Source organism: Chinchilla lanigera, unplaced genomic scaffold (assembly GCF_000276665.1).
Source record: "Chinchilla lanigera isolate Chin_1 unplaced genomic scaffold, ChiLan1.0 scaffold00048, whole genome shotgun sequence".
Classification (NCBI taxonomy): domain Eukaryota; kingdom Metazoa; phylum Chordata; class Mammalia; order Rodentia; family Chinchillidae; genus Chinchilla; species Chinchilla lanigera.
Genome location: NW_004955449.1, coordinates 4000677 through 4012574, shown reverse-complemented (window position 1 = coordinate 4012574; position 11898 = coordinate 4000677). Strand labels below are relative to the sequence as shown.

Below are 11898 nucleotides of genomic sequence, written 5' to 3'. Positions count from 1 at the left end.
TGCTTTCACTTTAGTTTGGGCTGAATATTCCTCATCACCCCAGGAAACCCACCAGTTGCCAATCTGATAATGCTAACCTGATTATGGAGCCACCTCCACCCCATAAGAAGTTAGTAGGAAAGATGGTGACATGTACTGATAGGCTGTTATGAGTTAGGCACTGGGTTAAGTTTCTTCATGTTTGTGTTTTTAATACAACACCTGTGTAGGGTAGATATTATTCTCTGCAATATATTATGAGAAACTGCAGCCCAGAGAAGTTGAAAATAACTTTGTACAGACCACATACCTGGGAATTGGCAGATGGATTCAAATTCAGGTCATTTACTGCACTGCCCTTCACGCTGTGCTTTTCCTCCCTCAGAAGTCAGTAGAGAGGAACAGAGTGAAAAAGACAGATATCTTGCAAGGCCTTTCCCTAACGCCTTAGAAAACGCATACAGCATAACCCTAACATCTGCCATGAGTTATAGCCGGACACAGCCCCAGCGGTCCCAGTGTGAAGTCAGAGCTGCCTCCTTTCCTCTCCACCTGTGACAGCCTCAGCTGCCCACGCCCCCCATTTCCTTACATACTGAACGAGGTGAGAACCTGCATTTACTTTCACTAAAATGTGGGATTTTTCCTTTATCTGGTTGACAAGTAAGATATACATAATTGTAGAATTTGCCAGAAATACTCATGTTGGTCAAGAGGGAGCACTTGAATGGAGTCATGGCACCAGGTGGACAGTAGCGCCTAGCTCCAGTGGTAATGTTACAGGTCTGCGTCTCCATCATGGGGGCCTGGTGCTCATGGGACAGGTAAGCCGCCACCCTGAAGAGGATAAAGCCCGCCGATTAGCACGCCAAATAAACCCCAGCTGGGATAGCAGCATGGGGCGGGTGAAGCAATGGGAGATGAGACAGGTGTAGCCTTGTTCAAAGTGTGCCCTTGTGCACCAGGAGACAGCCAGGAGCGTACACTGTGGTTCTCTCACCTTCATCAGCTCCACCCTAGATTATGAATCTACATTAATCATGGAAGCACCGCCCGTTTACGAGGCATGGGCTTCCATCTAAGCCCATTTTAGCCAATGGAGCATGAGCAAGAATGAGATGTGAACAAGAACAAGCGTAGTGCTCTTGGCTACTGGCAGCCATCTGAGAACCGGAGGCAATGCTAAGGGCGGCAGGGCAGAGGGGAAAAGAATTTGATCCTTGACAACATTTTCAGGGCTCAATCACCCAATATTATTGTCAGATCACCACAAATTTTCTTAGCACTTTAACTATTTTGCTTTGGGTTTTCTATTATTTGCAGTTGAAAGTATGTTTGATGTCTGATGTGTCTGCCAGAACACAGTAAGCATAATATTGTCAGTAACATCCCTTGAGACTGTGTGAAACAAACTGACTCTTAGGTTACCCTCAGGTGCCAAGGGCTCATGCCCACCAAAAGTCAAAGAAAGAGAACTGGTGGATCCTGCTTTCAGGTGCAGTGTAAGTAGAAATACGAAACTGGTCAAAATGGTTCATCTCAGGGTTGCTCAGTTGACAAAGGGAAGCAGATAAAATGTGTGCTTTTGTTTATTCTCAAATTTTTTTGTCATGGATATATAGCTTTTATAACTATAAGTTTTGTTTTATTTCATTTTGTTTTTGAGGCAGCATCTCTGTTGCCCAGCTAGTCTCTAACTCTTAAATTCAAGCAACCCTCCCACCTCAGCCTCCTGAGTAGCTAGGACTACAGGTACACGCCATCACACCCAGTCTTCACTAAAAGATTTCCATTGTTGCTGCAAAGTATGCACAACACACATTTACTATTTTGGCCCCCTTAATTGTACACTTCAGGGGCACTGAGTACTTTCACAATGTTGTGCGACCATCATCCCAAGAACTTTCTCACTTTCCTAGCTGGAACTCTGTGCCATTAAATGGCTACTCCTAATTCCTCCTCTCCAGCCATCATTCTGCTTTGTCTCTATGAACTTGACTACTGTGGGTACTGTATATAAGAACTATTCAATAAAAGTCCTTTGGTGACGGGCTTGTTTCACTTAGCATAATGTCTTCAAAGTTCAACCATGTGGTAGCACTTATCAATGTGCCATCCCTTTTTATTGCTAAATAATGTTCCACTATACACCAGAGTTTGTTCACTCATTCATCCATTGATAGACACCAGGATTGCTTCCATCTTTAAGCTGTTGTAACACTGTTATGAATATAGTGTTTAAATATCTGCTCCATGGGCCAAAAGCTTCCACATTAATTAATGCATAGGATAAGGAGAAATCCTAGGGGGTTTGTGAAAATATTGACCATGATTATATTTTGGTGATAAGTTCTCATGTTTCATTATTTTATTTTATTTTATTTTGGTACCAGGAATTGAAGTCAGGACCTTGCACTTACCAGGCAGGCACTGTGACACTGAGGTATATCCCCAGCGGGTTCATCATTTTATTTTATTTTTTATTTTAAAGAGGGAAAAAAAACTAACAAAACAACATCAATGAAGACAAAAAAAAAAAACAAAAATGTTATATGACCTTAAAACAAAATGATAGGAATGGTTACAATGGTTGCTACAGTGCATACTGTTATCTTCAATGAAGTGCTTAGTTCACCAGATGTAAAAATATAAGATTGATCAAACAATCAAAGATAATAACAAGTAATAAAAACCATTGCAAACAATGCAAAGCTTTATCATACAAGGTAGTAGGAATTCAACAATGGTTCTTCTATTGCATATTGTTGTCTTCAAATCAGTCATTCTGATTACCAGATACAAGCATGCAAAATTGGTCAAGCGAAAAGAAAATTTTAAGCATTAATTGTTCCTTTCAATAAACTACAGACATAAAGTTTTTGATAAGGTCCAACACTTATTCATGGTAAAAGCCCTACAGAAAATTGACATAGATGGACTTTACCTCAATCCAATAAAGCCATCTATGACAAACCAACAGCCAACATCATACTAAATGGACAAAAACTGAAAGCTTTCCCTCTAAAATCAATAACAAGACAAGGATGTCCACTGTCACCACTCCCATTCAACATAGTTCTGGAAACACCATTTTAAATCTAAAACTTTCTTTAATAATTTCATATTAGTTTAGAAGAACCATAGATGCATTTTTGACAGAAACATAAAAGAAAATACAAATAAAATTGATCTTAGGAACAGGAAAGTTAACACAGAGAAGGAAGAAAGCACATTAAAACAAAAACAAACCTTTGAGAAATTTGTCTCCATCTAAAATCTGGTAAGTTGAATTTTTATACAATCTGTTAAAATAATGATTTAAGCACTGGTATGACTGGCTGTTCCTGTATGGGCCAGCTGAGATCTCCTGGGGGCTCTAATTTGGTGGGACGTGTTTCTTTGCGCCCCTCATCTGAATGCAAACATAGGAAATAAAGCAACTGACCCAAAAGCTTGACCATACTCACCCTTCAGTTTCCCGGTGCTTCCAGCTCTGCTCAGGGACCTAGATGCCCACCTGCAGGTTTTAGCACTATATTGTCAATTCAGGTGCTCAAAATATGCATCAAATAGTTGCAATGTTCAGGGGCTGTCCTGTGCTGGACTGAAATAAATAAAAAAAAAATAAAAATGAAGGAAAGACAAAAATAAATAAATAGAAAGACAATAAATAAATAAATAGAAAGACAATAAATAAAAAGACAAAAAACCTCGCTCTGTCCTCCTACGTCTTATAGTTTAGTGTGAAGAAAGAAGCACTAAATAAGCAAAAGTATATGTCAAGCAGTTAGAAAAAGAAGCCTTATGGAGGAAAACAGGAGACAATGAAAGGGAGTGTCATGATAGAGCAATGCAATTTTACACAGAAGAATAAAGGAAGGCCTCACTGAGAAAAGATAATGTAAACATGTGAGGAAAGACCAGAATGACAAGGAGCAAGCCCTGTGCATATCTGGGGGAGAACTTCCCAAGCAGATTAGTAATTGCAAGATCCCAGAGGTGGGAGCACACCTAGAATGCTCAAGATGGCAGCGTGGCTGGAGCAGAGCAAAAGGACAGGAGAGCAGACCCCACAGGGCCAAGCAGGCGCTGTCAAGACTTTGGCTTTGACTCTTAGGCAAGGAGTCACTTGGAGGCTTGGAGGTAAAGAAAAGCACAATGTAACTATGACCTGTGAACTGCATTCTGTGAATGTGGGGGAGAAGATGGGGGGGTACTGCTGTAAGAGCAGACCAGAAGTTTGTACAGTTTCAAAGTAGACCCAACAGAATCTACCAACAGACTGAAAGGGAGGAATCAGCAATAAGAAGTGGAAGGAGGGAGTTCCCTCTGTTGTTATTTACTCAGACGGAGAAGTATGTACTGGGAGTAAATTTGGGACACTTTAAATTTAGGGTGCCTGTTAGAAATAATGGAGAATTCAGCTGGATATGTGAACCTGGCATGTTTGATAAACATGCAAGTATTTGAGAGTCAATATCATATAAGTGATATTTAAAGGAGTGAGACAGGATGAGATTACAGCAGGGAAGAAGGAAGGTAGGAAAACAGGAAAGGCCCAAACAATGGATCCTGTAGAAACCTATAATTATGAGCAAATGTCATAGGCTGGCTCACTTTCACTACTTCCTAAGTGAGTCTGAATATTCCATCAGAAGCTTTTCTTCTTTGTGAATCAAAACTTCTCTGTGGGTTAAACAACCTCCGCCAGTGAAGAGAAAGATGACAAGTCTCATCGAGGGGATGATCAACAGCTCTGCTGAAACAAACAGGCTACAAAATAAATGTTATGTTTAGCTTGAACATTTAAGGGTAAAAAGTTAAAATAGATCAAAATCACTGTTGATGGAGGACAGCAATGAACATTTACAGGACACCATTAACCAGGTATGGTTGAACTTGCTAAAAGTGCTTTATGAACACCAAATAAGATGGCCCACAGAGCTTCGATCAGTTCCCATTTTACTGATGAGAGGATTTGTGACAGTTAAATGACAGTTGATACGTAGAATCAAAAAGTAACCTCTGCCTGTAATCCCAGCACTTGGGAGGCTGAGGCAGGAGGATCATTGAGAGTTCGAAACCAGCCTGGGCTACAAAGTGAATGCAAGGCCAGCCTGAACCGCAGAGCAGACCCTGCCTCAAAAAGACAAAAAAAAAAAAAAAAAAAGAATTTTTAATAAACCAAGAGATAACTCTCCAGTGGGAAGATCCTCACTCTTAATAAATTGTTTCACATGAATGAAGCCTCATCTAGTTTTATCTACTATCCTAACCCTCTTATTACACAAGTCCTGGTCAATTAAATGATTTTTCCAAGGTCATTGTTCTATGACAGAACTAGAAGGCCTCAGCAGCAGTGCACAGGGCACTGGGGCTGATGGAAGAATTTCCTACCTACTTTCCACCCAGTGTGTAGTCCTAGAAGGCCTGTAATCTTCTGGACTTAAATTTCCTCATCTATAAAACAGTCACTCAGGTGATAATAAGAATCCATACAATAAACACATGGCACAATTTCCCTGAGATTAATTTCTTACCTTTATAATATGAGGATAACTATTTCTCTTAGTCATGTTGCTAAACCAAAAAGATGGAAATAGATACAGAGATAGAGAAGTCTCTAAAGGTCTCTCCCCCAACCCCATCACCACCACCATTAGGCCAGATTAGAGCGACAGTAGCAATTCTAGGCAGCCAAACTCCCACTTTGGGTCCCCTTGACCTTCTTGGTATGCAAGACTGTATCCATCAGCTATCGCTGCAAAATTAGTGCACAACACATCACCCCCAAAACTCATGGGTTTGCAGGGCAGCTGCATTCCAATGGTCTAGAAAATCACAAGACCAAACCCAACATCAAGGGGAGGGCCCGGGGAGGAGAGTATATTGTCCAGGTTTAGGGAGAGGAACTTCTAAGTCTCCCCTGCTCTGATGCTTGCCCATGGTTATGAGGTTGAGACAACATGCTCATAACCCGAGTGAGGAAATGATTCTCATTTAATCCTCATATTTATGGGCCGTATCTTCAGGTTATATAGATCAAAAGATCCTTAGCTCAGTCATGGTCGAAGAAAACAGTGCTTGGTGTGTCAATTGAGGATAGAAAGAGTGAGCTTCTGACTGTTAGGAAACACATGGGAATGACTCACATCCATTTCAGTGGGCCCTTTCATAGTAAGTTCTTCGCATATAGGGCACTGGGCTGGTGACCCTGTGATGAATCCCTCCTGGGAAGGTTCCGGTTTTCTCCCCTGAGTTACTTGCCATGCTTAGGAAAGAAACCTAATCTAAAATAGAAGTTTAAGTTATAGATTCTCCAGTCAAATCAGGACCTTTCAGAACCATCTCACAAACAGTCCCAGACACACAAGTCTGGAATGGCAACTGATTGTCTGTTGTTTTAAAGAGCTCAAGAGCTTTTAACTAAAAGAAATGGAGGAATAGTACTACCTCATAGGCTCCCATTCAATACTCTCTTTTGATAAAGGAATCTTGGGTTAGAAATCATCTTTCTTGCATCCCACTCACTCTTTGCAGAAAAGATAGACTTGGCCTTAGTTTTCGCTGAGAGCAGAAAATACAGATTCATCTTTAGAGCTCCCTGCCTGAATTGCAGTCCAAATCTGCTGTTTCCTTGGCTTCTGGTTTTGTAATGAAACAGTTTCTTGATAATACAAAAGGGTTCACGTTTTAAGTCTACCTCAGGATGCAGCTATGTGGGGGAAGAAATAGATAGCATGCATCATCCCTTTCTGTTTCTCCAAAGAAACAACAACCATGGGTGTTTTACGTCACGTCTGGAGCGTTTCACAACATATAAAAAGACCCCGCTTTGTGAAAAACGGCAGGGATTAATGTAAAATGGAAACGTTGCGTGCTTCCTTGAAGAATGGCTTCCTTGCGCAGCCCCTTGTTTCTTCTCAGAAACTGTAATTATCGCCACCTGGTGGTCACTTTGTGTTCGTGTTCGGAATAGCCCGAATTGGGCGTTTTAAGATTTGCACAAGGCGATTTACCCAAACATAAATCACCCAGTCCCCCTTGATTTATGTCACTATGGTAGAATATTTTCACTTTCTGAAGCATCAGAGAAGGACCATGGGGCAATTATCTGAAGAATTCAGCTGTCTTCTATAGAAGGAATGATTGCAATCCCCAGTCCTCTCTGTTCTGGCTAGAATTCCGCTTCCCTTCTCCTGCCCGCACACTCTTTTAACCCTTTCCGTCTCCCAGCCTCCCTGGCGCGAGGGTTGTGTAGTGTGTTGGGATGAAGACTTAGTGGTGGTCCTCCAATGAAAGCCAGAGTGACTCGGAAACTATCTTTAAAGTTTCCAAATATATCAGTTTCCAAATATTCAGCTTAAAAAAAGCTGAATATAAATAAAGTTAAGCAACGTTTCCCCAGTCTTCATCTCGGTAAACAGACGTTTAAACGGTGAGCCTTGACTTATTTTTTTTTTCATCAATTAGATACTTAAAATAGACCTTGAAGAGCAAGCTAAAATGAACTAACACGGTGACTCCAAAGTACCCTTCCTGGTGACTAACAAGGCTAAGTGCGCCGAAATAGAAAGACTGATGTTTCTTATCTACTCAACTTGACAGAGAACATTTGGGGGGGCGCCCCTTGGAGGCTGACTAAGGGGCAGTTTCCATGTCTCAAGTTCCTCCCACCCACCGGTCTTTTGGGAGAAAGCAATGGCCCCAAATACATCTGGAGCATCTGTAAACATCCAAGGAGAAGGGCACTGTGACCGGTGTGGGCAGAGGGTCGTGTTCTCCAGTCCCAGCTGGTTGTCCTAAGGGAATGTTGTTCTTGGCAGCCAGGATGGAGCTGCAGGGGCGAAGTCTCGCAAACCCCCACGCCAGGACAGAGCGACCGGAGGGAAAACATAACCCCTTCCTTTTCCATTTCTTCAAAGCGCTAAACCTTAGCTCAAATGCAAACGAAACAGCTGGACAGACACCGCTCCCTTCCGGGCCAGCCTTCACGACCAGTTCCAGTCCCTGGAGAGGATTCTTTTCTCCACCCCCATCACCCCGAGGATCTCCCCCCGCCCAGAGAGAATCAAGATTAAAAGACAAGTGACAGACACAAATAAAAATATGTGTTCTAAACGTGTTAAAGAGCTCAATAACAACCAGAGCTGCCCCCAATACAAATTCTTACCAAGGGAAGACAGGAGTGGGCGAAATACTCCACCTCCCTCAACCAGGCAAAATAAATACAGCAATGACTGCCAAGAGGGAGGAAGGCGGGGGCGAGCCCACCGGGCGGCCAAGCACCGCCAGGCCATGGAAAGGTCGGCGAGCGGGTCCCCACCGCTGGCTCTGTCCTTGGTGCTGAAACAGCGCCGCTGCGCCTCAAACTCGTTACACTGGCGGAACTGGGTGGATTTCCAGGCGTTCAATTCGTTATTTCTCCTCGCTAGGCCCATGAGTGTGAGTTGGAGTGGGACACAACTGGAAATCAAAGTCATGAGTCCCTTTATCTGCTAATCTCCTTGGCTCACTGGAACGTCAACTCCACGAGTACAGGGGTACCATAAGTTAAAGAGACAGTGCAAACTCCAGCAGAGCAATGTCTGGTACACAGTGGGTCTATTCAATTCAAGTGTCCATTCAATAAATTGGCTACTAGTATGTAATTAAACATTTTAAAATTAAGGACAAGAAGACTTCATCCCCCCCCAACACAAAGGAGAAAGAGATGTCCTCCAAGGAGGATGAAGCTAGCTCTAATGTGCGATATCTAATCCTGTAGACAAGTATTTTTCCGAGATTATTTCCTTGGCTAAAACGGCAGAGGTGAGAAGTGTGCTGGATTCTGGAACCAAAGGAGGAAGTGTTTGGAAATGTCGGAATCTCGTGCCACAGGTGAACTAAATGCAACTTCCTTTTCAGGAAATTTCCGGTTTTGGAAGAAGGTCGAGGGAACAGAGAGCATGCCAGCACCGACGTGGGACAGAGGACACCCGGGGGCACTGAGGTCTGGCACCTCCCTCCTCTCGGGTCTCCTTGTCAGTGGTCTTCAGACTTAGTCCCAATATCCAGCTCCCTGATCCGTGCGAGCACCTCTTTAGGGAAGCTTGGAGGAGGAGGGAGCGTGGGTGAAATTCTGAATTTACCTCACTGTAAACTGTGCGTTTCAAGGGGCTCAGTGAGGCTAAAAGTTTGCGGGGACACTTCCTATGCGGTATGGTTACCCCCATCAATACACACGCAGGGCCCAGCCCCTAGTTCCTGTTCCTGGGGTACCCTGTACCCTGTAGTTCAAGATGCTTTTGTATTCTTAAAAAGTGTCCAGGCTTTTACTGTAAGGTGGGAAAAGGGGGACAGCATTTTCTTGAGTACCAAAAGCAACGCCGTGATTTCAGACTTCTGGAGATTCCTCTTACTAATCGGACTATATCTTCCCAGGGAGGAATCTTCAATCTCTCTTACAAAATCTTCCGCGATTTATAAGATTTTTTGGCGTTTCCCACTGCGTCGTGATGAAAAGCGATGATATTCAGAGAGAAAGGACAGGCCTCAGGTAAACCAGCCAGGACGCAGATATGCATGCACGTACATAAACCCTACTGTCTGCAACTCAGCTGGGGAAAATCACTGTGGAAATAAGTAAAGCAATCGTTAATACGCGGTGTCCCCCAGACTCGCAAGAGATCAAGTTTGTTTTGCCCTAAGGTAACTGAAGGAGAAGAAAGGAGGACATAAACTAGAGACAAATGTGGCTGAAGGAAGGCTTGAAGAGACAGGGGGGTTACGGAGCCTGACCAGCCCCGCCAGGTGTTGGCAGGGGAGCCAGACCAACGACCGGCGAGCACCGGGAGTCTCGGTCTCTGGGCGCTTGGCGCCCTCTGGTGGGCGATTTTCCGTCAATGGCTTTTTACAGTAAAGGACTTATCCAACGCAGTCATTCATTAAGTGCGCAGATATTGCAAAGAAAGAATCTTTAAAGGGCGTGAAATCGAAAGGGAATGAGCAGAGGGACTGGGACACCTCCCTTGTGCTGGAGTTCCCCATGCGTGTGGAGCGGCGCTCGTGCGTGTTATTAACCTTCAGACGTGATCCATCAGGAGGAATTTTTTTCCTACCACTGCGGGAGGGAGCGCATAGAGAATGGGAAAGGAGGGGCCCTTTCCCGTTGGTGGCACCAGGTAGCTGTGCTCTGAAGAGGCACTTTGGGGACACTGCGAGCTGCAACAGGAAACTGGAGCGAAGAGATGGAGACCCCTCCTCTCTACCTCCTTTGCCTTTAGTGAGCATTCCTGGCTCACTAGGGAGCCGGCGAGGACGCCACCCAGAGCGATTTTGCTCAACGAAGCGTTGTGTGGTCGCAGATCGGGGGGAATCACGGGGAAAGCAAATGAGGCAAAGCCACTGCTCTAGTCTCCAAACTAGGGGAGGGGGAGGAAAGAAGAGATGCTCAGCCAGGCGGAATTCTTCGTAGGAATTATCTTTTCCCTCCTCTCACCGACAACCTATTTAAAAAAAAAAAAAAAAGAGCGGGCTGAGTATGTTCTGGATTACTCACAGGACCTTTTTTTCCCCCTTTCTAGACGCAAACCCGTGAGCTGGATTTATAATCGCCCTATAAAGCTCCCGAGGCGGCCAGGCACCTGCAAAGGAGCCCCGCCGCTCCGCCGACGAGCTGCCCCCGCGAGCAGCGGCCTCGTGATTCCCCCGCCGAGCGTCCCCGCCTCCCCACCCCGCCCCCTCCCCGGAGCGGGGCGCAGCCTCTCCGGATCTGCTCTTCTCCTCCAGGCGCTCGCGTGCCGGACGGGGGTGGCGAGAGCGAGGAAGCAGCTGGAGGTGACGCCGGGCGGATAAGCCTGTGACAGAGCACAGCGGAGCCGGGAGGATCGCTGGACGCTGCGCAGACGAACGAACGGCTGGAGCGTCCGGCTTGCGGTCACCGAACCGAGGTGAGTACGCGCGCGACCACTTCCCCGCGCCCAGCCGCGGCCGTTCCGCGGGGTCCTCTCAGCCTGCACGCGGCTGCTCTCAGTCTACGCCCGTCACCCACACTCACCTCCTGCAGCCGAGCTGCCCGCCCGCCCGGGTCCGGGCTCTCGGGTGGTGTGCGGCGCAGGGACCCCTGCCCTCCGCGCGCTTCAGAGCCTTGCCGGGAGGACGCCCAGAGGCTGGGGTTCGCGCTGAAGTAGGACTAGAGCATTTTCCCCCTGCGCTGCCTGGCTGTGAGCGCCCGTCTCTCCAGAAGATGCCTGGTAGATGCAGCCGAAGGTTCAACTAAGAGTGATAACCTGTTACTTCCCCAGGAGCAGCGTTCTGCCTCTCCCGCGTTCCTGCGAGAGTGCGCGCGCGGCCAGGCTCGAGGCCCGCCCGAGGGTGTGCAGGCTCTGGCCGGTAGGCTCCCCCTTGACGAGCCTGAGATTTACCGAGATCAGCCCGCACTCTGTCCCGCGGCCTTCGGACGCCATCGCGCCAGCGCCGAGCACCTAGCAGCGGCGCTGCGCACTGACCTTCCTTCGCCACCTCTTGCGCTTTGGGCGCAAGTTCGTTTCCTCGGTGACAGTCTCCTTTCTTACCTCCCCCACTCTCTCCGGTTCTGTACAGCGAATTTACGGGGCTAGGTAGAAGCAAAACACGGAAACTGGGACAGAGCCTCGCCTTGGGCTTCGAGGTGTCTCAAAACCGGGTGGGACAAGCAGCAGAGGAGCGAGATTCTGACCCGCTGCTTTCTGGCTGTCTGGGAGTGCAAGGTGACTCTGGTTTTACCTGGCCAAGTCCGAGGGAGAAGCGTAAAGCTATGAACCTTCTTTTCCTCTCATCTTGTCTCATCGAAGTCCCCGGTCCTAGAGCAGTTAGCCTCCTTCTTTCCAGGGAATTAGCCAGACACAACAACGGGAACCAGACACAGAACCAGACGTGCCCTCCCCGCCCCCCTCCTGC

The 11898-nt window shown here is 46.2% G+C and overlaps 1 protein-coding gene across 1 annotated transcript in view; it reads left to right on the top strand.

Annotated features, from left to right (window-relative positions):
- The first annotated feature begins 10724 nt into the window (after nt 1–10724).
- Gad1 (glutamate decarboxylase 1 (brain, 67kDa)) overlaps nt 10725–11898 on the top strand; it is a 37845-nt gene continuing 36671 nt past the window's right edge. The window contains exon 1 of the mRNA XM_005393242.2: nt 10725–10910. The gene's annotated coding sequence lies outside the window, so the exon portion shown is untranslated. The remainder of the gene's footprint in view (nt 10911–11898) is intronic.